Source organism: Chiloscyllium plagiosum, unplaced genomic scaffold (assembly GCF_037043375.1).
Source record: "Chiloscyllium plagiosum isolate Xiang-an unplaced genomic scaffold, Cpla_swu_hap1 HiC_scaffold_9, whole genome shotgun sequence".
NCBI lineage: Eukaryota > Metazoa > Chordata > Chondrichthyes > Orectolobiformes > Hemiscylliidae > Chiloscyllium > Chiloscyllium plagiosum.
In genome coordinates this window covers 93,731,741-93,758,511 of record NW_028270147.1, presented here as the reverse complement: position 1 = coordinate 93,758,511, position 26,771 = coordinate 93,731,741, and positions in this window count along the sequence as shown.

Sequence of the window (26,771 nt, the reverse complement as noted above, 5' to 3'; positions counted from 1 at the left end):
GAGGTGGGGAAAAGTCCTGGAATAATAATATAATCTTGGATCCTTTATAAATCATGGCTTGGCAACCTTTTCTAATATTTCTGGAGCCTTCTAAGAGTTTCTGCCTCTCCTTATAGCTCTGCAGCTGGAACAGGACCGGGTGGGGGCGCTGGTTCGAGCCGGGCCCGCGTATTGCAACCCGGTGGGCCCATTCTACCCTTACCTGGCCTGATCCAGCCTCCAGATTTAACAGCTGTGGAAGCCACTGTTCGAGAAACGTTGTAAGCTGGCCTTCCTCTTCCCGTTCGGGAAGGCCCAGCAAACAAATATTTTTTCAATGACCTTGATTCTCGAGGTCATCGACGTGATTCTCTAAGGTCTGGACTCACTGTTCGAGAGTCCGGACCCAATCCACAGCAGATTCTGCTATAGTCTTGGAGGTCACGGCCTTTAGCTCCGCTCCTCCGACTCGGCGCTCAATTTCCTTGATATCTTGGTCATGCTTTTGTAGCGCAGCCGAGGGTGAGTCCCATCAGCTCTGGGACTCTTCAATGAAGGCGTCGATCTTCGCATCAAGTTTGGAGATTATTTCCACGAGGCTCGCCAGCGTAGGTAAGTCCCCGGAGCGGCTGCGGACGCCTCAGCTACAGCTGGGGAGGGTGGGGGAGGGGTTCCTGCCTGCTGAGATCTGCGGGCTTCCTTCCCTTTAGTCATTTTTAAGGAGATTAGATTGTTTAAATTCAGTACTGAGCAACTAATTACTAAGTAAAAACTATTTTAAATGATTTGGTGAGTGTGGTGGAGGCAGGTGGCCCACTTTGCCCAAGTCTTGGGAGGGGCACTACAGACTCAGACTTGCTGGGTCGCCGCCATCTTGGATCCCCCAAGTCTGTAGTTTAACTGAAGTAAAATACCTAGAGCCCCTTTAAATCAGGATTTAGCAGATCTGGAGCTGATGTGAAGACATTGAAGGGAAAAGGAGCTAGAGGAGTGCAGCAGGCAGGGCACTCCCCTACTGTGTCGGGTACACCTGCAGCCATTCAATGGAGCAGCAGCAGTTACTAACAGAATTTACAAAACTCTGTGAAAAAATCCAGGGGGCGCTGGAGCCAATTGCTGCCATGCTGACAAAGCATGAGCAGGAGATTCAGGCTTCGGATCAGCACATGGAAGATGTGGAGCAGAGGGCCACGGCCTCGCAGGCTGCGACGGGAGAGTTCCGATCTAAACCTTGGAAGGCCAGGCTCGGGCCCTGCAGGAACAAGTAGATGACCCTAGAAACAATCTATGGATGTTGGGTTGAGCGTGAAGGAGGTAAAAAACCTCACTGATTTCCTCAAGAGGTGGCTTCCGGCGTTGCTGGGCCTGGAGATCGAGTCGGGACGGGTGAGTGGAGTGGGCCTACCAGAATGTGATGCGCAGGTCTGGGCCGGCCCAATGCCCCCGCCCAGTCCTAGTGCGACTCCAGCATCACAAGGAAAAGCATTTAATAATAGAAACAGCCAGAAGACTGGGAAGAGATCCACAGGCTTTGGCTTATAAAGGTTCGAAAATGACGTTTCTGGGGCTATAATTAAGAAAAGGAAGGCTTTTGATGATGTAAAGAAAAAACTGAGAGATTTAAACATTCAATACTCTTTGAGGTACCCGGCGGTGCTACATTTTAGTTATGGGGGAACTGTCGACAACTTTGACTCAGCGGAAATAGTAAAAGAATTTTTGGACTCGCTGAAATGATAGACTTTGACTGAGGAGGAAGAAGGAAAAGAGGCGTGCGGACAATGGCATAATATAACGTTTTTTTTGTATCTTCTTTCTCTTTGTTCTTTTCCCCTTTTGGGTTTTGGGCTTTATAGGCTTGGTATTGCTCAGGTGTAAAATCCGGTATGTTTTATATCATGTCTGTTTTGAGGTTACGAGTTATTCTATTGTTCTGATTTGCTGGGTGACGGATGGTTACTCCTTTGATGTAAAGATGAGTGAGGTTGAGATGAGGAGGGGGAGGGGTAGGTGTCCATTGTTAACTTGTCGGAGTGGAAATAATATGGGTTTTTTTATTGCTTGGGTTTGGTGTGCAGCCTTAACTGGAAGGTGGTCGGATGGTTGTGAGGTTGGGCATGAGTAGCCCCCTAGGGACAAGGCGGGAGATCTCTGGAAATTTGGGGTTTTTTTGTTTATTTGTTTACATTCGGGATAGACGTCAGCTTTTTCAGTTTTGATAGTCCTGATAGTAGGAATAGTCTTCAGCTTTGATAAAGTTTGTTTTTCTTCCACTCGTCGCACATTGAATGGGCTTCTTCCTGTCGGGGGACTGCAGACTATAGTGTGCGGTCATGGCTAGCGATCTGTTCAGGTGGTGCACCCGGAATATAAAGGGGAGCCATTCCCCCATTAAAAGGAAAAAGATGCTCTCAAATCTTAAGAAGGAAAGGGTTGACATCGCTCTACTGCAAGAGATGCATTTGACTGACAGGGAACATCTGAAGTTACAGCAGGGGGGGTACAATAGGGTATTCTTCTCCTCCTTCAACTCCAAAAGCAGAGGAGTGGTCATTCTGGTACGAAGGAACCTCCCATTTCAGGTGATAGATCAAATCAAGGATGAGCATGGATGGTTCATTATTCTCAACGCTCTGGGACACGGAGAAGAGTATGCCATCCTGAACGTTTACTATCCCCCGGCGCATCCTCTCAAGTTTTTAGTTAATGGCTCTAAGTTAATGGCTCTTGGGGGTGCGCCGTATGATTATAGGAGGAGACTTTAATTGTCTCATGGACATGGGATGGACAGGATGTCAAGAGGGCTGTCGGGTACACCTCTGCAGACTAGACAGTTAGTGGACTTGTGTGTGGAGTTGAGGCTAGTGGATGTGTGGAGGTGCCCCCACCCAAATGGGAGGGACTTTACCTTTTACTCCAACCCGCACAAGTGCCACACAAGAATTGGAATGTTCTTTGTTCCGTCAGTTTGTTTGGACTTGGTGTTAACCGCAGGATTGGGAACATAACTATTTCGGACCATCTGGCAGTATATTTAGATGTTAAGACCAAATATAGTGCAGGAGACACATAGTAATGTCGCACGAATCCATTTCTGTTGAAGGATGACAACTTTGTAGAGTGTATCAGAAGGGAGTTCAGAATTTTTTGGGACATCAATTGGGAAATGGCCAGTAACCCATCAGTGCTCTGGGAGACCACTAAAGCATTCTTAAGGGGTACGATTATTTCACACTTGACAATGAGAAGGAGGCAGAGAGGACAGCAGCAGCTGATGCTTGAGGCCTGGCTGAAGGCAGCCAAATCGGCATATTATACCAGACACCTGGCTCGGAAGGAAAGTGCTCCATAGTCCATTGTGTTTATCAGGGAGAGAACTGGCAATGTCACTCGTGAACTGAGGAAGTTCAATGCCAGATTCTGGGAGTTCTATGCAGAGTTATACCGGTCAGAGGGCTGTGGGGATGGAGAGGTGAGAATGGAATCCTTGGTATAAATGCAGACCAGGTCTCCCTTTTAAATGCACATCTGATAGTACAGGAGGTGCAAGAGGCAGTAAGGCAGCTCCAAGGTGGTAAGGTACCTGGTCCAGACGGATTCCCATGTGGATTTTACAAGGAGTTCATACACATGTCAACTGAACCACTGCTGGAGCTGTATAGTCATTCGTATAGCCAGGACTGTCTTCCGCCCTCTCTTACAGAGGCTAATATCTTCCTTATTTTAAAGAAAGGGAAAGACCCTGAGGATTGTGCATTGTATAGACCCATCTCGTTGTTGAACGTGGATTTTAAAATTCTACCAAAGGTGTTGGCTCTGAGCCTGGAGAAGGTGTTGCCTGTTATTATAAAAGAGGAGTAGACGGGTTTTATCAAGGGCCGCAGCTCCTCCAACAACATCAGGCGGGTATTGAACATAGTGCAACTATGTCAGCAGAGAATGATTCCGGGTTTGGTGGTCTCCCTGGAGGCAGAAAAGGCTTTTGATCGGGTGGAATGGTCATATCTCTTTGCTGTTCTAGATCGCTTTGGTCTGGGAGCGGCCTTTGCCAGGTGGGTAGCAGTGTTATATAAAGACCCCAAGGTGGCGGTTATCGTGAATGGGGTTAAATTGAGAAATTTTGGTGTGGGGAGGGGGAGCCGACAGGGATTACCCCTGTTGCCCCTACTGTTTCCCTTGGTCCTTGAACCACGAGCAGGGACTGTCTGAAAAGACCATGAAATAACAGCACCGAAGGTGGGAGTTGGGGAACAACAATCACTCTCCATGCGGATGATGTCCTTTTATTTTTAGCTAACCCCGAAAAGTCCATACCCCGGCTAATACAAAAAATTAAATTATTCGGCAGCTTTTTGCGATACAGAATAAATTTTCCAAAATCGGAAGTCCTGCCTGTGGGGGGATTGGTGGAGGTACTGAAGCTGGAGGACGGAATGGAGTTTCCTTTTAGATGGTCACAGAAAGGTTTTCTCTATCTGGGAATTTTTATTACCCCTCACTTCCTGCAACTGTCTGGAGCTAACTTTGTGTCGCTGTTTGAGAGGGTAAAGCAGGACTTGCAGCGATGGGAGGGAATACCCAGATCATGGCTCGGCCGTATAGCCTTGATTAAAATGAATGTTGTTCCTTGGTTGTTATATCCTGTGAGGATGCTCCCTTTGTTATTACCCAACCAGGTGCTGCGGAGGTTTGCGGGATGACTTGGATCATTTATTTGGCACTGTAGGCGCAACTTAATTAAATTTATCAAGTTGCAACGTCCATAGGATATGGGGTGGTGGTGGACCTCCCAGATCTGAAGAGATATCAAATTGGCACCCTGTTGCCATATGTAGGTGAATGGGTGCGTAATGACTCAAAGTCGATGTGGCTTGATGTAGAGGCCTCGCAGGCGAGATGCCCCTTCAAAGGCTTACTGTTCATGGATAAGATGAGATCGGTGGTTGAGCACTGTGAAAGTCTGATTATCGTAAATACGGTAAAGCATGGAGGATAATGCGGCAGGGTGGGGGCAATTTGCCGTTCACCCCGTTAATGGGAGCTCTAGGATTTAGACTGGGGTCAATGGACTCTGGCTTCAGAGCATGGGAGCATAAAGGAATCCCCTGTCTGGGAGATTTATTTGAGGGAGAGGTCTTGATGTCTTTTAGCTAATTATGTCTGAAATACTGAATCCCCAAGAGGGACCTTTTCCAATATGTCCAGGTTAGGGATTACATACATAAGAAGACTATGTTCTTGATCCAGCCGGACAAGTCGGATATAGAATGAAGAGTGCTCCGATGTGGGGGTGCTCTTTCAGTTAGTACCATATATCATCTGCAGAGAGGGAATGCCTTGGGGGACATGAAGAGAGTCAAGGAAGTTTGCAATCAGGAGCTGGGGAGGAATCTTATCGGAAATGTGGGAGGATGTATGAGGGACTGTAAAGAAGATTTCAATATGCAATAAGGCACAGGCAATGCAATTGAAGAACCTCCCCAGGGCCCATGTGGCACCAGAGTTTAAGAAAGGATCTTCCCCGAAATGTCCCAAACATAAAGGCAGTATTGGCACCTGTACACATTGCTTTTGGTCCTGTTACAAGATCCATGGACACTGGTGGGGGGGGGGGGGGGGGAATAGTGAATGAGCTGGAGAGGATCCAGTGACTGGAAGTTTGGGATGATCCACTGTACCTTCCTTTTGGGACTACCGAATCTTCCCTCTCTGAATGATCTCGGGAAGAGGTTGTTTAATATTCTGACACACTGTGTGAGGAAGAACATCCGAATGAAGTGGATATCAGAAAATTCTCCAGGTCTTGCAGGGTGGCACGGACTTGTGATGGAACATGTCCCTCAGGATTACCTGACAGTATGGTGCACCATGGAACAGAGCAATTTTATAAGACTTGGCGGCCCTTTCTAAATGATATAGACACGGATCTGTTGGTGGTACTGATTAGGGCCTTTATATAGCCACGATGGCCGTATAAGGCGGTCTGAGGACCCGGTGGAGGGGGAGGTCTAGTAAATACAGGTATAATCACTGTTGCTCCTGTGGCCGGTAGCCTTGATGGAAGGTGCGGCGAGTGGAGTAATGTAATATAGTACAATGCAGTGCAATTTAATCTGAGTGGATTGTAATTAAATTTAATGTTATTTTCTTTAATTTGAGTTTGTGCTCATTTGATTTAAGTTGAGCAAATATGAGATGACTGTTTCTTGAAGAATGGACGGCAGTTTATTGTTAATGTTCCTGTAATATAGTATAATAATACAATGATATTTCTACTTTTATAATGTTTTTTTGGTTTGTGTTTTTGTTAAAAAAAGGGAAACATTTTTTCAATAAATATTATACATTTAAAAAAAAAACACGATAAGTGTCACACTTACAAAAAGGAAGTCACAAGAAGCCTCCATGATGTGCTGTTCGGAGCCATGACTTGAGCTCATTGGTGCAGAGACAAAGAAATTAACTCTTGAACCAAATTCCCAATCTGCAATGGCTTCTGTTGTTAAACAAACAGTGTTTTCTCATGCAATTTGTCTTGCAGAGCAGCAGACTTTGAGACAGATAAAATTGGGCTCCTGGTTCTGCAGGGTTGGCACTTTCTGGTCCTCAGTTGTGTTACAGCAGGTCATTAGCATTTAGCTCACTCGCATCCATTGTGCAAACCTTTGAGCTCGGAGTTGGGACGTCATGTTGAGAATTATACAAGATGTTGGTGAGGCCTCTTCTGGATTACTGTATGCAGCTCTGGTCGCCCTGTTATGGGAAGGAATTTATTAAAACTGGAGAGGGTTCAGAAAAGATTTACCAGGATATTGCCAGGAATGGGGGGGGGAGGGGGTTTGAGTTATAAGGAGAAGCTGGATAGGCTGGGACTTTTTTCACTGGAGCTTAGGAGGCTGAGGGGGTGACCTTATTGAGGTTTATAAAATCACGAGGGGTATAGATAAGGTAAATGGCAGATGTCCTTTCCCTAGGGCGGGGGATTTCAGGCTATTTTTTAAGGTGAGAGGGGAATGATTTAAAAAAGACATGAGGGGTGACATTTTCACACAGAGAGTAGTTCGTGTGTGGAATGTACTGCCAAGGAAGTGGTGGGCGTGGGTACAGTTACAACATTCAAAATGATTTGGATAAGTACACAAATAGGAAATGTTTGGAGGGTTATGGGCCAGGTGGATGCAGGTGGGACTAGTTTAATTCGGGATTATGGTCAGCATGAACTGGTTGGACCGAAGGGTCTGTTTCCATTCTGGATGACTCTATGACTCTATGCCTAGCTGTTCACGAGGTCACTCCCTTCTCCCTTCTTCCTCACTGTCACACTGCCCACTTTTACCTGAAATGGCACAGGGTGGAATCACTCGGCAGCTTGCCTTTTGAATCAGTCTTGACAGGCAGGAGGCTGGAAGAACACAGCAATCCAGGCAGCATCAGGAGGTGGAGAGGTCGATGTTTCGGGTATAACCCTTCTTGAGGGGAGGAGTTGCACCCAAAATGTTGACTTCTCCACCTCCTGATACTGCCTGGCTTGCTGTGTTCTTCCAGCCTCTAGCTTGTCTACCTTGGATTCCAGCATCTGCTGGGTTTTTTTTTGTCTCGAGCCACTTTCGAATCATCCTTAGCTGACAAGCCAGAATGGGGTTTGTTACTGATTAATCTATGTACAGCAAAGTCAGATTTGTTCATTACTCCTTTATTCACACGAGGTGGTGGAGCATGGTCCAACCACAACATTTAAAAGGCATCTGGATGGGTTCACAAACAGGAAGGGTTAGAAGGGTTAACCCTTCCTGTTTGTGCTGGCAAATGGGACTAGATTACTTCAGGGTATCTGGTCAGTATGGATGAGTTGGACAAAATGGTCTGTTTCTGTGCTGTTTCTTTGCCCTTGAACTGTGACTTGGTACAGCCATTTCAATTAGGAGTCAATTATGTTGCTAGGTGATGTAGGCCAGAGCAGCATGGTTGGTAGATTTCCTTCCCGGAAGGATATTAAGTAAACAAGCGAGTTTTTTACAATTGGTGATAATTGTTACGGGTGCATTACCAAGGCTAGCTTTATATCCCGCGTTTTATTTTATTAAGCAAATGTGAATTCCTCTAGTTTCGGCGTCAGCAATACTGTCTTGTGCAAGCAATTGTTCTTTTCGCGGTTTCTCATTTAGTTTCAGTCTGATTAACCTTTCTGGCAAAAGCAAAGCCTGTAATATCTTTTCCTGAACATTACACGACAGTAATTGTACAATTTAGACACTGGTCTCAGCTTTACTTTTCCCTGCTGTCCCCAAAACACCTAACTCTCTTGTCAATTAAGAAGCCAAGTAACTTAGCCTTAAAAATATTCAATGGCCTAGCCTTTATCTCTCTGAGGAAGAGAATACCAAAGACTAATGATGTTCTTGGAGAAAGATAATTACCTCATCACCTTCCTAAATAGGAGTTCTCACATTTTTAAACTGTGTCCATTAGTTCGAGCCTTTCCCACAAGCAGAAACATCCTTCCACCATGTCATATCCCTTCACAACCTTACAGGATTCAAAAGATAAATTAAAATAATGAACATCTTGTGCTGCCCCATTACACTGCTGATGTTAAGCTAACCGCCCAAGCCTCCCTCTTTTGTAATTTATCTTTCCTGTAACGCCTTGTGGGTGAAGCAGGCAGAGAAGGAGACAAATGATATAAAAACCGAAAGAACTGCGGATGCTGGAAATAGAACCAAAACCAGAAATTGCTGGAAAAACTCAGCAGGTGTGGCAGCACCCGTGGGAGAGAAGTCTGAATGAATGTTTCAGGTCTAGCGACCCTTCCTTAGAATTGGTAAATGAAGGAGATTAATGGTATGTTGGCCTTAGCGAGAGGATTCAAGGATTGGAACGGGGTGTCTCGGCTGCAATTCTACAGGGCATTGGTGAGAACATGCCTGGAGTACTGTGTGCAGTTTTGGTCTCCTTATCTGAGGAAGGATGTACTGGCAATGGAGGGAAGTGCAGCAAAGGCTTCTGGGATGGTAGCGCTGACGTGCAAGGAGAGACTGGATCATTAAGACTATACGGGGTCGGCCATTTTGGACTGAGATGAGGAGAAATGTCTTCACCCAGAGAGCGGGGAGCCTGTGGAATCCTGTGCCACAGAAAGTGGTTGAGTCCAAAATATGATTTGGAGATGCCGGTGTTGGACTGGGGTGTACAAAGTTAAAAATCGCACAACACCAGGTTATAGTCCAACAGGTTTAATTGGAAACACACTAGCTTTCGGAGCGCCGCTCCTTCATCAGGTGATTGTGGAGGGCTCGATCGTAACACAGAATTTATAGCAAAAATTTGCAGTGTGATGTAACTGAAGTTATACATTGAAAAATTGATTGTCTGTTAAGCCTTTCATCTGTTAGAATACAGTGATAGTTTCACTTCTTTCATGTGTAAATCACAAAACCCTTTTTTTTAAAGTTGCATTCTCAGGTTAGCTGTTAACAATGGTGATAGCTAGACAATATATTGAAGGTGTTAGCCCCCTGTGTTCTCTGTCTATGACCTGATGTTTAGATTGATTCTAATCTAAAAAGTGAGATAACAGAGTTTTACATAAATTCATGCAGCTTTTGAGCTCAGAGTTCTACATGAATGTATGCAGTTTTTGAGCAAAGTGCAATGTAACTCTGCAAGTACAAATTCACCCCACAAAATATATGTGTGCATGTGGGTCTTTGTGTGTGTGTGTGTGTGTGTCTGTCTGGGGTGGTGGTTGTGAGTGTGAGAAAGTGTGTGTGTGTGTGTGTGTAGTGAGTGCAGAGTGTCTTAAGTCTGTGAGGGGGTGCATGTGTGGGAGTGTATGTGTCTATAAGGGTGTGTGTGGGTGTCTGTGTGCGCGTCTGTGTGTACCTGTGTCCGTGTGTATGTGAGAGTGTGTGTGTGTAGGAATATCTGTGTGTGTGTGTATAGTGCAATGGTGATCACCTGTAGTGTGACATGAACCCAAGGTCCCGGTTGAGGCCCTCCCTATGGGTACCGAACTTAGCTATCAGCCTCTGCTCGGCCACTTTCCTCTGCTGCCTGTCCCGAAGTCCACCTTGGAGGATGGTCACCCAAAGGTCTGAGGCTGAATGTCCTGGACCACTGAAGTGTTGCTTCCAATTAAACCTGTTGGACTATAACCTGGTGTTGTGTGATTTTTAACTGAGTCCAAAATATTGAAAGTTTTCAAGAAACAGTTAGATATAGCTCTTAGGGCTAAAGGGATCAAAGGGCCTGGGGAGAAAGGGGGAATAGGGGACTGGGTTAGATGATCAGCCCTGACCATATTGAATGGTGGAGCAGGCTCAAAGGGCTGAATGGCCTACTTTTGCTCCTATTTTCTATGTTTGTACGTCTGTTGTTGTGGTGATCACCCTTATAGAGCAATTTGATGCAACCAATACCATTTGTCGAGTTCCTTCAGGGGGCAGTGATGAGTCAACCATAGCAGCTCTGTCATCTGATGTGGAAAGTACAAGAGCATCATGGGAGCGGGGGGTGGAGGAACGCAGACTGTTAACTTTCCCATTCCCTCATCTCCACTCAACACCTTGCCCAATGAGCAGGTGACAGTGGGGAACCATTATTTATAAATGAAATGGGCAAACCATGGGATAACCACCTGACAGAGAATCACATTGGTAGAGAATCGTCTTGGGCACAAGACCAGGGAGAACTCTCTTGCTCTTCAAAATGGAGGCACATCCATTCAGGAGCTTCAGTTCAAGATTTCCATTTAGATAGCACCTTTCATCGCTATCAGAAAACATTTTGCAGCCAATTAAATACTTCTGGAAGTGAGCCTTTTCTCTTTCATAGGGTGTGGGCATTACTGACATTGCAATATGTTATCCATTTCCTAATTTCCAAGGAAGGTGGTGACACAATAATGGGCTAGAAATTCAGCTACCTCAGTTCCACACACACCCACCCACCCACGTCTATTTTCTTGGGACAAGTGTTCGAATCTGCCATGGTAGATAGGGAAAATTGAATTCAATGGAAATCTGGAATTGAAGACTGGCCTAATGGCAACCATGAAGCTGCTATCATTTCGAAAAGCCATCTGGTTCACTCATGTCCTTTTGTGAAGGAAATCTGCTGTCCTTACCTGGTCTGGCCGACACATGACTCCAGACCCACAGTGATGCTGCTGCTGACTCTCAAGTACCTGCTGAATTAACCTAGCAAAATGGTCGGCCTCGGGGCAGTTAGGGATGGGTATTAAATGCTGGCTTAGCCAACAATGCCCACGTCCCAATATCTGCTGTAGGTCTTGTAGGCCTAAGCAGTTAAGGACAGCGGATTTCTTCTTCTCTGGGTCAGTGGATTATTAGTCCATTTCTACAGCATCACTGTCTGCTAGTAGCTATTGATTAGCAAGCTAATGTTTTGAGACTAGATGACTCTTTGTCAGAGCTCTGATGAAGAGCCCAGACTCATAACATTAGCTGGTTCTCTCTCCACAGATGCCGCCTGACCCACTGCGATTCCCAACATTTTTTGTGTGGCATTGTTTGAGGGATAAACATTTAACTGGGCACCAGGGATAAATCCTTTGATTTTCTTCAGAATAGTACCAGTGGGACTTTGATATACAGGTTAGAAACTGGAGTAGAGTTACTCAGTCTTCGTGTCATCTCCGCCATTATTCCACATTCTTGCTAAAACCAATAACAGTAATCTACCTCCCTCTGCTTTAAGATGATTCTGGGTTTGTGGAAGAGAATTCCAGATACTCTGAAGAACAGCCTCCTGATTCCGATGAGGGACTCACTTTGGGAACAGTGTCCCCTGGTTCTACATTCGCCCAAGTATCCTCTCCACGTTCACCCTGTGAAGACCCATCAGCATCTTATATGGTTTGGTCAGGTCTCCTCTTCCTGGCACAGTGGCTCAGGGGTTAGCACTGCTGCCTCACGGGACCTGGGTTTGACTCCAAACTGTGTGGAGTTTGCACATTCTCCCTGTGTCTGTGTGGGTTTCCTTCAGTTGCTCTGGATTCCTCCTACAGTTCAAAGACGTGCCAGTTCGGAGGCTGTGCTAAATTGCCTTGGCATGGATTAGCCATGGGAGATGTAGGGGGTGGGAGTCGAGAGTGTAGTGCTTGAAAAGCACAGCAGGTCAGGCAGCACCCAAGGAGCAGGAGAATCGACGTGTTGGGCATAAGCCCTTCATTAGGAAAGGACTCGACTCTGATCTCCAGCCCTCACTATCTCCTAGATTAGATTACCTACAATGTGAAAACAGGCCCTTCAGCCCAACCAGTCCACACTGACCCTCCGAAGGACAACCCACCCAGACCCATTCCCCTACATTTACCTCTGACTTAATGCACCTCACACTATGGGCAATTTAGCATGGCTAATTCACCTAATCTGCACATCTTTGGACAGTGGGAGGAAACCCATGCAGACAATGTGCAAACTCCACACAGGCAGTTGCCCAAGGCAGGAATTGAACCCGGGTCCCTGGCGCTGTGAGGCAGCAGTGCTACCCACTGAGCCACCATGCCATTCCAATGGGGAGGCGGCCTGTGATTCATATGTTAAGACAACCAATGTCCTCTGCATATTTGCAATTCCATTCGGTTAATGTACTTTCTTTCTTATTCCTGGCAAGATGGACAATCGCACATTTTACTCCATCCCTACAGGCATATGGAGAACTGCTGTACAGTGTCAGCCTTCATATTTTATACTCAGACCTTGGACAGGAGGTTGAACCCAGGGTCTAACAAGGCGCAGTAGAATAAGCTACGAGCTGATAGCTCGTCGGAAAAACAGGCTTGCTCAAGACGGATTTGAACTCCTGAACTTCTGACTCAGGCATAGGAGTGCTGCCAACCAAGCCACAGCTGATACTGGCAAAAGACTTTATAAAGATATATCAGTCTACGTGTGCTGTGTGTATGTGCATGCACTGGGAGGGGGAACAATGGAATCATTGACTTTGCATCACAGTGGTCACCTCACAACGCTACAGCCGTTGACAGTCCTGAAGAAACGATCCTAAAAATCCCAGTAAACCTGTCAGCCACAGCGCACAGAGCGTGTCAGATGAACTCTGATTAAGCCGAACCTGATCCCACCTCGCTTGCCCTCGACCAGCTGAGGCCCTTGGGGGGGGGGAGTGTGCAGGTTCGCGGGCTGGCTGATCGCCCATGTCAGACAGGGCCCAGCTCCCCTCGATAACACGGTGCCCCACCCCTGACACAATGGGCACCTTGTCCTGCCCCAGTGTCTGGTTTCAGGTGCTGAGCTGGCAGCGGTCCAGGTGTGGCTGCTGCGGACGGCGGCTGACTGAATGAAGGTGCTTGTCAACAGCAGCAGCGAAACAGGAGAAGCCATCTCGCTCGCCCCCCTCAATAACAAGGCATCCCTGGTTTGAACACACCAGGCCGCTCCCCACCCCCCCCACCCCCCCAACCCCGGGCCTACTCAGGATACGATGACACAAAGCAGACTACAATTCAGCAATGTCACGGACGCTCGCATTATCACTCAAAGTCTGGATGGGCTCAGTAACACAAGAGAAAACCTCAATAGGACTCTACCATAGAACTGTACAGCACCGAAACAGACCCTGCAATCTAACCTGTCCATGCCGACTGGATATCCTAAACTGATCGACACACAGAAACATAGAAGATAGGAGCAGGAGGAGGCCATTCGGCCCTTTGAACCTCCATCCATCACGATCATGGCTGATTGTCCAACTCAATAGCCTAATCCTGCTTTCTCCCCCATAACCTTTGATCCCATCCTCCCCAAGTGCTATGTCTAGCCACCTCTTGAATATATTCAGTATTTTGGCATCAACCACTTCCTGTGGTAATGAATTCCACAGGCTCACCACTCTTTGGGTGAAGAAATGTCTCCTCATCTCCGCCCACCCCGAATCCTCAGTCTGTGACCCCTGGTTCTGGACACACTCGCCATCAGGAACATCCTCCCTGCATCTATCCTGTCTAGTCCTGTTAGAGTTTTATACGTCTCTATGAGATTCCCCCCTCACTTGTCTGAACTCCAGTGAAAACAATCCTAACCCAGTCAATCTCTCCCCAGTCCCGCCATCCCCCGGAATCAGCCTGGTAACCCTTCACTGCACTCCCTCGAGAGCAAGAGCATCCTTCCTCAGGAAAGGAGACCAAAGCTGCATACAATACTCTAGCTGGGGCCTCACCAAGACCCTGTATAACTGCGACAATACATCCCTGCTCCTGCACTCGAAACCTGTCGCAATGAAGGCCAACATACCATTTGCCTTCTTCACCACCTGCAGCTCCTACATGCTCACCTTCAGCAACTGGTGCACAAGGACACCCAGGTCCCACTGCATACTCCCCTCTCCCAATTAACAGCCATTCAGGCAGTAATCTAAGTTCTCGTTTTTGCTTCCAAAGTGAATAACCTCGCATTCATCCAAATTATACAACGTGTCATTGACTTGCCCACTCACCCAACCTCTTCAGACCACGCCGAAGGATCTCTGCATCCTTATCACAGTTCAGCCTCCCACCCAACTTGGCATCACCCGCAAACTTTGAGATGTTACATTTTGTTCCCTCATCCACATGACTAAAATATGTTGTGAATAGCTGGGGTCCAATCACCAATCCCTGTGGCACCCCACTGATTACTGCCTGTCACTTTGGAAAGGACCCATTAATTCTTACTCTGTTTCCTCTCTGCCAACCAATTTCTATCTAGCTCAATACACTTCCCCCAATCCCATGTGTTTTAATCTTGCACAATTATCTCTTATGCGGGACTTTGTCAAACACTTCCTGAAAGTTCAAATATCTCACATCGACTGGCTCCCCCTTGTCAACTCTCCTATTTACATCCTCATAGAATTCCAACAGATTTGCCAAGCATGATTTGCCCTTTATAAATCCATGCTGACTCTATCTGATCCTGCCACTCCTTTCTAAATGCTCCACTATAAAGTATTTGATAATGGATTTGAGAATTTTCCACACTACCGATGTCAGGCTTACTAGTTCTATAATTCCCTGGTTTCTCTCAACCTCCTCTTTTTGAATATTGGAACAACATTAGCTACCCTTCAATCTGCAGGGACACTTCCAAGGTCTGTAGATTCCTGGAAGAAGACCACCAATGTGTCTGCTATTTCTAGAGCCACTCCTTAAGTACTCTGGGATGTCGATTATCAGGCCCTGGGGATTTGTCCACCTTCAAAACCCCTCAATTTTCCCAGCACCATTTCTGTACTGATATTGATCTCCCTCAGTTCTTCCCTCTCACTAAGCCTTGCATTCTCCAACATTTCTGGTATCTGGTTGGTGTCCTGTTTTATGAAGACAGTGTCAAATATGTATTCAGTTCCTCAGCCATTTCTTTGTTCCCTATTACAAATTCTCCTGTTTCTGGCTGGAGGGGACCTACATTTGTTTTCATCAATCTCTTTCTCTTCATATACCTGTAGAAATTCTTAGTGTCAGTCTTTATGTTCCCTGCGAGCTTACTTTTTTACTGTATTTTCCCCTTCTTAATCAATCCCTTGGTCCTTCTTTGCTGAATTCTAAACTGCTCCCAATCCACAGAACGTGTTGTTTTCCTTGGCCAATCCCGAACACTTCTTCCTTGGATCGGATATTATCACTTTTTTCCTTTTTAATCCATGAATTCGCCCTCTTACCCAATTTGTTTTTGTGCCAGACAGGAATAAACAGCCACTGCAGTCCCCTCATGCGTTCCCTGAAGGTTTGGCATTGCCTACCCACTGTCATCCCTTTAAATAACTCTCCCCAATCTATCAAGGCCAACTCACACCTCATGGCTTCATAGTTTCCTTTATTAAGATTCAGCACCCTAGTCTCTGACTCAACTATCTCACTCTCCATCTAGTTCCATTTGCCAGCACTTGGCCCATATCCCTCTAAACCCTTCCTATTCATATACCCATCCAGATGTCTCTTAAATGTTGCAATTGTACCAGCCTCCACCACTTCCTCTGGCAGCTCATTCCATACACTCAACCAGCTTCTGCATGCAAAGGTTGCCTCTTGGGCCCCTTTCAAATCTTTGCCCTCTCACCTTAAATCTATGCCCTCTAGTTATGGACTCCCCCATCCTGGGGATAAAGACGTGATCTGTTCATCCTATCCATGCCCCTTATAATTTTATAAGCTTCTATAAGATCACACCTCAGGTTTTGATGTTCCATTGTTTCTGGATATTAAGCCATCTTCCCTCTGCCTCATTTTTGATGGTTTGCATTGTCCTTAATGGGTTTTGCATCCAATTGGCTACACAGGTGATTTACTGGTCATGGATAATAGTTAAAAACAATAAAGTATAAAGTAGTCTCAAGGATCTCTTATGGTATGGTGGAATTGTACCTATCTTTGAACCAGAAGGTCTAAGTTCCAGGCCTACCTGCTCCATAGGTGAGTGAAAATATCTCTGAATGGGCTGATTAAAAATATTTAGGGATTTTGCCATGCAGTAGTAGTGTCCTTACCTCTGAGTCAGGAGACCCAAGTTCAGGTCCTATCAAGGTTACCGTCACTACACAGAGTTAATCAGTGCTACTGAAAAGTGATCTATTCAACTATGCATTATCCATTATTGGGGCTTCATAGCCTTACTCCCTCAACATCCCATCTCCCTCTGGTACCTCATTACAAGAGTGTTCTTAAATCACAGGGCTGCAGGTCCATGGTCCACATCTTCTTGTGGAGCCTGTGCTCTAGGCTGATGCTCCATCCACAATGGAGTCTTCCGCATTAGACCAAGTCTTCATTGACCTTCATTGGGTAGGCCACTGTTGGAATATTGTGTGCAATTCTGGTCTCCTTCCTACCGGAAAGATGTTGTGAAACTTGAAAGGGTTCAGAAAAGATTTACAAGGATGTTGCCAGGGTTGGAGGATTTGAGCTCTAGGAAGAGGCTGAACAGGCTGGGGCTGTTTTCCCTGGAGCATCGGAGGCTGAGGGGTGACCTTATAGAGGTTTACAAAATTATGAGTGGCATGGATAGGGTAAATAGACAATGTCTTTTCCCTGGGGTGGGGGAGTCCAGAACTAGAGGGCATAGGTTTAGGGTGAGAGGGGAAAGATATAAAAGAGACCTAAGAGGCAACTTTTTCACGCAGAGGGTGGTACGTGTATGGAATGAGCTGCCAGATGTGGTGGAGGCTGGTACAATTGAAACATTTAAGAGGCATTTGGATGGGTATATGAATAGGAAGGGTTTGGAGGGATATGGGCCGGGTGCTGGCAGGTGGGACTAGATTGGGTTGGGATATCTGGTCGGCATGGATGGATTGGACCGAAGGGTCTGTTTCCATGCTGTACCTCTCTATGATTCTATGACTTTATGACCTTTCCAAAAATTGCCTGGAACATGGGAGTAGGCAAGTCCACCCTTTGAGTTTGCTCCATCATTTAAGATGACTACGGCTGATTTTATTCTGATCTCAGCTCCCCTTTCCTGCCTGCTCCCCACAGTACTTTAACCTGCTTTTCATCAGAAACACCTATATTTCTTTCCTGAGTCTGTTGATTGGTTCTGCCTCCACTGCACTCTGGGGCATTGACTTTCACAGATTCACAACCCTCTGGGAGATGTAGTTTCCCCTCAGCTCAGTTTCGAACCCACCTCCTCTCACTCTATATCGATGACCTCTAGTTTGAGACTGTCCCGCAAGGAGGAGCATCTATTCAACATCCACCTTGTCAATCCCCTTTCACATTTTCTATCCCTCAATCAGATCCCCCTTCCCATTCTTCTGAACTCTAGCAAACTGCTCCTCTTGCAACAGCCCTTTCATCCCTGGAATCAATCTTTGATGAAAGACCAGGGTGGTTTCTGCCTGGCATCTTGGTCAATAATTATGGGGAAGGGAAAGAAAATGACAGATTTTTCTGCTTGTGACCACTCTGCTATTTGCGATGTTAGTGTCCGTTTCTTGTCTATTCCAGCAGCACCTGTAATTCAAAATGTACCTCGCTGTCTCTAGAGTGTTTCGGGATTGTCCTGAGATTCTGAACGAGGCCTTTTACAAATCTTTTATTTTTGTACGCCTCGGAGCAATCAATAGGCCAAGATTGCTGTGTCAGCCTCAGAGACCTGTACTCCACCAGCATTTATCTCGGCAGTGCCAATTTTACCAGGCACAAGCAGCCGACACAGTGGTCCTGAAAACTTCTGAAGAGAAATAATGATGGCTTATGATGGTTTCAGGTAATTATATGCGGACTGTGTCTTTTAGTCAGAATGTTTGGAAAAGCTGTTAGAACACAAAAATGGTCTTTCTCATGGATTTCATAGGCATCTCATGTTCTGTCTTTGTCAGTTTCTCTCAATTCCCACCAGTCCATTCCATATTGTATGGAACATGTTCAGTCTATTGTTCTCCCTCTATTGCCATAGAGATTTCCCGTTCCAAATCTTTCATCACAGAAGTGACTCTGGCCTGATTTGAATAGCATGGCTTTTCACCACTTCGGTCTTATTTATCATAGAATCCCTACAGCTTGGAAGCAAGCCATCCATCCCACACCGACCCTCCTAAGAGAAACCCATCCAAATCCATTCCTCTCACAGTGTCCTTTAACTGTAAATTTCCCATGGCCAATCCACCTGACCTGCACACCTTTGGACTGTGGGAGGAAATCAGAGCATCCAGAGGAAACAGACATGGGGAGAATGTGTAAGCTCCACACAGACAGTCACCTGAGGGTGGAACTGAGCCCAGGTGCTGTCAGACAGCAGTGCTAACCACTGAGCCACCCGACACCAAATGGGGATGCCACACACCCACTTACGCCAGGATTGAGCATAGAAATGCTTGATTAACTCCAATATTTTTGTTGCAATAACAGAGGTTGCTCCTCAGGAATCTAAGAGCACACTTTGCATCAGATGGCCTCTGCTCAATGGAGAAACCCCAATGAAGATTGTTCCCAAGATGCATTCCCAGGTATGGCTGCATACCTACCTGTCAGAGAATTTGATTACAGAACTTAAAGCTTCATGGTGGTGGATCCTTTTTGATGGTGATGCATGTGACACAGCATTTTTCTGGAAATGTCAATTCCGGGAGATCATCTTGCAATGAGTTTGAGATTCCCTGATGTGTGCTTAAAAATGTGTTGCTGGAAAAACACAGCAGGTCAGGCAGCATCAAAGGAGAAGGAGAATCGACGTTTCGGGCATAAGCCCTTCTTCAGGAATGAGGAGGGTGTGCCCAGCAGGCTAAGCTTGGCACACCCTCCTCATTCCTGAAGAAAGGTTTATGCCCGAAACGTCGATTCTCCTTCTCCTTTGATGCTGCCTGACCTGCTGCACTTTTCCAGCAACACATTTTTAAGCTCGGATCTCCAGCATCTGCAGGCCTCACTTTCTCCTACTTTATTCCCTGATGTGTAAACCACTCAGTTATTCAATGGTCACTCCCTGATTTGTAATTTGCCAAGACCATTTACGTATACCAAGAATATTGCACGGTAAGTATCTGAAAAAGTTAACGAGCATCATGAGGGATAAAAGACTGTTCCTGGGTGGAGTTAGCTGGTTTGGGTTCATTTCCAAACTCTAGGTCATACAGTCATCCAGCACGAAAACAGACCCTTCGGCCCAACCAGTCCATGCCGACCATATTCCCAAACTAAACTAGTCCCATTGGCCTGCACTTGGCCCATATCCCTCCAAATGTTTTTTATTCATGTACGTATCTAAATGTCTTTTGAACATTGTAACTGTACCCACATCCACCACTTCCTCTGGAATTTCAATCCACACACGAACGACTCTCTGTAAAAAAAAAAAATTGCTCTTCATGCCTTTTTAAAATCTTTCTCCTCTCACCTCAAAAATATGCCCCTTTGTCTTGAAATCTCCCATCTTAAGGAAGAAGACACTTTATCTATGCTCCTCATGATTTCATAAACCTCAATAAGGTCACCCCTCAACCTCCGATACTCAAGTGAAAAAGGTCCCAGCCTATCCAGCCTTTCTTTGTATCTCAAGCTGTCCATTCATGACAACATCCTGGCAACTCTGTTCTGAACCCTCTCCTATAACAAAGAGACCAGAACTGGGCACAGTGCTCCAGAAGAGGCCTCACCAATGTCCTGTACAACCTCAACATAATGTCCCAACCCCTGTACTCAATGGTCTGAGCAATGAAGGCAAGTGTGCCTTGTTTTAGCATAACTGAGTAACAAAAGTCACAGTCTATCCGGTCTCCCCTTATAACTCAAACACTCCAATCCCAGCAACATGCTAACAAATCTCTTCTGAACTCTCACCAGCTTAAAATACTACAATAAATTGTTCTAATGTCCATGCCGCTAACAGTTGTATGTACCTGCTCGTAAGTTGAGCCTGATATCTCACAAGTCAGCATTATGTGTCACGGGTGCATTGTAACAAACTGTTAAGTTTTAATTAAGCTTTAATGTTTATAAGGTTGTAACATATCCTCGACCTAAAACACATCGCGATGACTTCCCAGTGCAGACTAATGCCAACTGTGAATTTACCCAAGGCTTCCGAATCACGCGGTTACCTATGGACACTCCAACCCAAGGAGAGGAAGATTCCCCTGTCACCCACCACCTCTGTTAGTGGGGAAGATTACCCCTTCACCCACCACCTCTGTTAGTGGGGAAGATTACCCCTTCACCCACCACCTCTGTTAGTGGGGAAGATTACCCCATCACACACCACCTCTGTTAATAAGGAAGATTACCCCTTCACACACCACCTCTGTTAATAAGGAAGATTACCCCTTCACACACCACCTCTGTTAATAAGGAAGATTACCCCTTCACACACCACCTCTGTTAATAAGGAAGATGCCCCCATCACACACCACCTCTGTTAATAAGGAAGATTACCTCTTCACACACCACTTCTGTTAATAAGGAAGATTACCCCTTCACACACTACCTCTGTTAGTGGGGAAGATTACCCCTTCACACACTACCTCTGTTAGTGGGGATGATTACCCCTTCACACACCACCTCTGTTAGTGGGGAAGATTACCCCTTCACACACTACCTCTGTTAGTGGGGAAGATTACCCCTTCACACACTACCTCTGTTAGTGGAGAAGATTACCCCTTCACATACCACCTCTGTTAGTGAGGAACATGCCCCCTTCACCCTTCCTGAAGAAGGGCTCATGCCCGAAACGTCAATTCTCCTGCTCCTTGGATGCTGCCTGACCTGCTGTGCATTTGCAGCAACACATTTTCAGCTCTGATCTCCAGCATCTGCAGTCCTCACTTTCTCCCTTCACCCACCACCTCTGTTACTGAGGAAGATTCCCCTCTCACCCACATCCTCTGTTAGTGAGGAAGATTCCCCCGTCACCCACCAACTCTGTTAGTGAGGAACATTCCCCTCTCACCTACCACCTCTGTTTGTGAGGAATATTCCCCCGTCACCCACCAACTCTGTTAGTGAGGAACATTCCCCATCACACACCACCTCTATTAGTGAGGAAGATTCCCCCATCACCCACCAACTCTGTTAGTGCGGAAGATTCCCCCGTCATCCACCACCTCTGCTAGTGAGGAAGATTCTCGCGTCACCCATCCACCACCTGTGTTAGTGAGGAAGATTTCCGCATCACACATCATATCTGTTAGTGAGATAGATTCCCCCAACATCCACCACCTCTGTTAGTGAGGAAGATTCCCCCATCACCCACCAACTCTGTTAGTGAGGAACATTCCCCTGTCACCCACCACCTCTGTAAGTGAGGAAGATTCCGCCTTCACACACCACCTCTGTTAGTGAGGAAGATTCCCCTGTCACAAACAACGTCTGTTAGTGAGGAAGATTCCCCCATCACACACCACCTCTGTTAGTGAGGAAGATTCTCCCATCAACCACCAACTCTGTTAGTGAGGAAGATTCCCCCATCACCCACCAACTCTGTTAGTGAGGAAGATTCCCCTGTCACAAACAACCTCTGTTAGTGAGGAAGATTCTCCCATCAACCACCATCTCTGTTAGTGAGGAAGATTCCCCCATCACACACCACCTCTGTAAGTGAGGAAGATTCCGCCTTCACACATCACCTTTGTTAGTGAGGAAGATTCACCCATCACAAACCACCGCTGTTAGTGAGGAAGATTCCCCCATCCCCCACCACCTCTGTTAGTGAGGAAGATTCTCCCGTCAGGTACCACCTCTGGTATTGAGGAGGATTACCACATCACACACCACCTCTGTTAGTGAGGAAGATTCACACATCACCCACCAACAATGTTAGTAAGGAAGATTCCCCATTCACACACCACCTCTGTTAGAGAGGAAGATTCCCCCATCATACACCACCTCTATTAATGTGGAAGATTTACCCATCATCCACCACCACTGTTAGTGAGGAAGTAGCCCCCATCACCCACCACGTCAGTTAGTGAGGAAGATTCCCATCATATACCACCTCTGTTAGTGAGGAAGATTCCCCCATCACCCACCACCTCTATTAGTGAGGAAGATTCCCCCGTCACCCACCAACTCTGTTAGTGAGGAACATTCCCCCGTCACACACAACACCTCTGTTAGTGAGGAATATTCCCCCGTCACCCACCAACTCTGTTAGTGAGGAACATTCCCCCATCACACACCACCTCTATTAGTGAGGAAGATTCCCCCATCACCCAGCAACTATGTTAGAGAGGAAGATTCCCCCGTCACACACCACCTCTGTTAGTGAGTAAGATTCCCCCATCACCCACCAACTCTGTTAGTGCGGAAGATTCCCCCGTCATCCACCACCTCTGCTAGTGAGGAAGATTCTCGCGTCACCCATCCACCACCTGTGTTAGTGAGGAAGATTTCCACATCACACACCATATCTGTTAGTGAGATAGATTCCCCCAACATCCACCACCTCTGTTAGTGAGGAAGATTCCCCCATCACCCACCAACTCTGTTAGTGAGGAACATTCCCCTGTCACCCACCACCTCTGTAAGTGAGGAAGATTCCGCCTTCACACACCACCTCTGTTAGTGAGGAAGATTCCCCTGTCACAAACAACGTCTGTTAGTGAGGAAGATTCCCCCATCACCCACCACCTCTGTTAGTGAGGAACATTCCCCCATCACCCACCACCTGTGTTAGTGAGGAACATTCCCCCATCACCCACCAACTCTGTTAGTGAGGAACATTCCCCTGTCACCCACCACCTCTGTAAGTGAGGAAGATTCCGCCTTCACACACCACCTCTGTTAGTGAGGAAGATTCCCCTGTCACAAACAACGTCTGTTAGTGAGGAAGATTCCCCCATCACCCACCACCTCTGTTAGTGAGGAACATTCCCCCATCACCCACCACCTGTGTTAGTGAGGAACATTCCCCCATCACACAGCAACTCTGTTAGTGAGGAAGATTCCCCCGTCACACACCACCTCTGTTAGTGAGGAACATTCCCCCATCACACAGCAACTCTGTTAGTGAGGAAGATTCCCCCGTCACACACCACCTCTGTTAGTGAGGAACATTCCCCCATCACACAGCAACTCTGTTAGTAAGGAAGATTCCCCCATCAAACACCACCTCTATTTGTGAGGAAGATTCGCCCATCACCCACCACATCTGTTAGTGAGGATGATTCCCCTGTCACACACCACCTCTGTTAGTGAGGAAGATTCGTCCATCACCCACCAAATCTGTTATGGACGAAGAGTCCCCCATCACACACCACCTCCGTAAATGAGGAAGATTCCCCCATCACCCACCAACTCTGTTAGTGAGGAACATTCCCCCGTCATCCACCACCTCTGTTAGTGAGGAAGATTCCCCCATCACCCCCTACCTGTGTTAGTGAGGAAGATTCCCCCATCACACACCACCTCTGTTAGTGAGGAAGATTTCCCCATCACACACCAGCTCTGTTGGGGAGGAAGATTCTCACGTCACCCACCACCTCTGTTAGTGAGGAAGATTCCCCCATCACATACCACCTCTGTTACTGAGGAAGATTCCCCTCACACCCACCACCTCTGTTAGTGAGGAAGATTACCCATTCACACACCTCCTCTGTTACTGAGGAAGATTCACCCATCACACACCACCTCTGTTAGTGAGATAGAATCCCCCAACATCCACCATCTCTGTAAGTTTGGAGGATTCCACCATCACACACCACCTCTGTTACTGAGGAAGATTCTCACGTCACCCACCACCTCTGTTAGTGAGGAAGATTCCCCAGTCACACACCAACTCTGTTAGTAAAGAACATTCCCCCTTCACCCACCCCCTCTGTTAGTGTGGAAGATTCCCCCGTCACCCACCAACTCTGTTAGTGAGGAACATTCCCTCGTCATTCACCACCTCTGTTAATGAGGAACATTTCCCCTTCACCCACCACCTCTTTTAGTGAGGAAGATTCCCGCGTCATCCACCACCTCTGCTAGTGAGGAAGATTCCCCCATCATACACCAAACTCTGTTACTGAGGAAGGTTCTCCCAACACACACCACCTCTGTTTGTGAGAAAGATTCCCCCAACACACACCACCTCTGTTAGTGTGGAAGATTTCCCCATCACACACGACCTCTGTTAGTGAGGAAGATTCACCCATCACACACCACCTCTGTTAGTGAGGAAGATTCCCCGGTCACACACCACCTCTGTTAGTGAGGAATATTCCCGCATTACACACCACCTCTGTTAGTGAGGAAGATTCCCGCATCACACACCACCTCTGTTAGTGAGGAAGATTCCCCGGTCACACACCACCTCTGTTAGTGAGGAATATTCCCGCATTACACACCACCTCTGTTAGTGAGGAAGGTTCCCCCATCACACACCACCTCTATTAGTGAGGAAGATTCTCCAGTCAGGCACCACCTCTGTTATTGAGGAGAATTCCCCCATCACCCACCACCTCTGTTATTGAGGAGGATTCACTCATCACCCAACAACTCTGTTAGTGAGGAAGATTCCTCCATCACACACCACCTCCTTGAGAGAGGAATGTTGCCCCATCTCACACCACGTCTATTAGTGAGGAAGATTCACCCATCACCAACCACCTCTGTTAGTTTAAGAAGTAGCCCCCATCACCCACCACCTCTGTTAGTGAGGAAGTAGCCCCCCTCGCCCACCACCTCTGTTAGTGAGGAAGATTCGTCCATCACACACCAACTCTGTTAGTGAGGAACATTCCCCCATCACACACCACCTCTGTTAGTTGGGAAGATTCCCCCGTCACCCACCAACTCTGTTAGTGAGGAACATTCCCCCATCACACACCACCTCTGTTAGTGAGGAAGATTCCCCCGTCACCCACCAACTCTGTTAGTGAGGAAGATTCCCCAATCACCCACGACCTCTGTTAGTGAGGAAAACTCCCCCGTCGCCCACCAACTCTGCTCGTGTGGAATATTCTCCCGTTTTCACCTCCTCTGTGATTGAGGAGGATTCCCCCATCATACCACCTCTTTGAGCGTGGAAGATTCCTGCAACACACACCACCTCTGTTAGTGAGGAAGTTTCCCCCATCACCCACCAACTCTGCTAGTGGGGAAGATTCCCCCATCACACACCTCCTCTGTTAGTGAGGAAGATTCCCCCGTCACCCACCACCTCTGTTAGTGAGGAACATTCCCACATCACTCACCACCTCTGTTAGTGAGGAAGATTCCCCCGTCACCCACCACCTCTGTTAGTGAGGAAGATTCCCCCGTCAGCAACCAACTCTGTTAGTGAGGAACATTCCGCTGTCACACACCACCTCTGTTAGTGAGGAACATTCCCCCTTCACCTCCCACCTCTGTTAGTGAGGAAGATTCCCCCATCACCCACCAACTCTGTTAGTGAGGATGATTCCCGCATCACACACTACCTCTGATAGTGAGGAAGATTCCCCCGTCACACACCACCACTGTTAGTGAGGAAGATTCCCCCATTACCCACCGACTCTGTTAGTGAGGAACATTCCCTCTTCACCCACCACCCTTTTTAGTGAGGTAGATTCCCCCATCACACACCACCTCCGTTATTGAGGAAGATTCCCCCATCGCCCACCACCTCTGTTAGTGAGGAAGATTCGTCCATCACACACCAACTCTGTTAGTGAGGACGATTCCCCTAGCACCCACCACCTCTGCTAGTGAGGAAGATCCCCTCGTCATCCACCACATGTGTTAGTGAGGATGATTCCCACATCACACACAATATCTGTTAGTTAGATAGATTCCCCCAACTTCCACCACCTCTGTTACTGAGGAAGATTCTCGCTTTACCCACCACCTCTGTTAGTTAGGAAGATTCCCCGAGCACCAACCACCTCTGTTAGTGAGGAAGACTCCCCCGTCACCCAAAAACTCTGCTCATGCGGATTATGCTCCCGTTTTCAACACCTCTGTTATTGAGGAGGATTCCCCCATCACACACCACCTCTGTTAGTGAGGAAGATTCCCCATCACTCACCACCTCTGTTTGTGAGGAAGATTCCCCCGTCACACACCAACTCTGTTAGTGAGGAACATTCCCCCATCAACCACCAACTCTGTTCGTGAGGAACATTCCCACATCACAGACCACCACTGTTAGTGAGGAAGATTCCTCCAACACCTACCAACACTGTTAGTGAGGAACATTCCCCCATCACACACCACCTCTATTAGTGAGGAACATTCCCCCATCACACACCACCTCTGTTAGTCAGTAAGATTCGCCCATCATCCACCAACTCTGCTAGTGAGGAAGATTCCCTCATCACACCCCACCTCTGTTAGTGAGGAACATTCCCCCGTCACACACCACCTCTGTTAGTGAGGA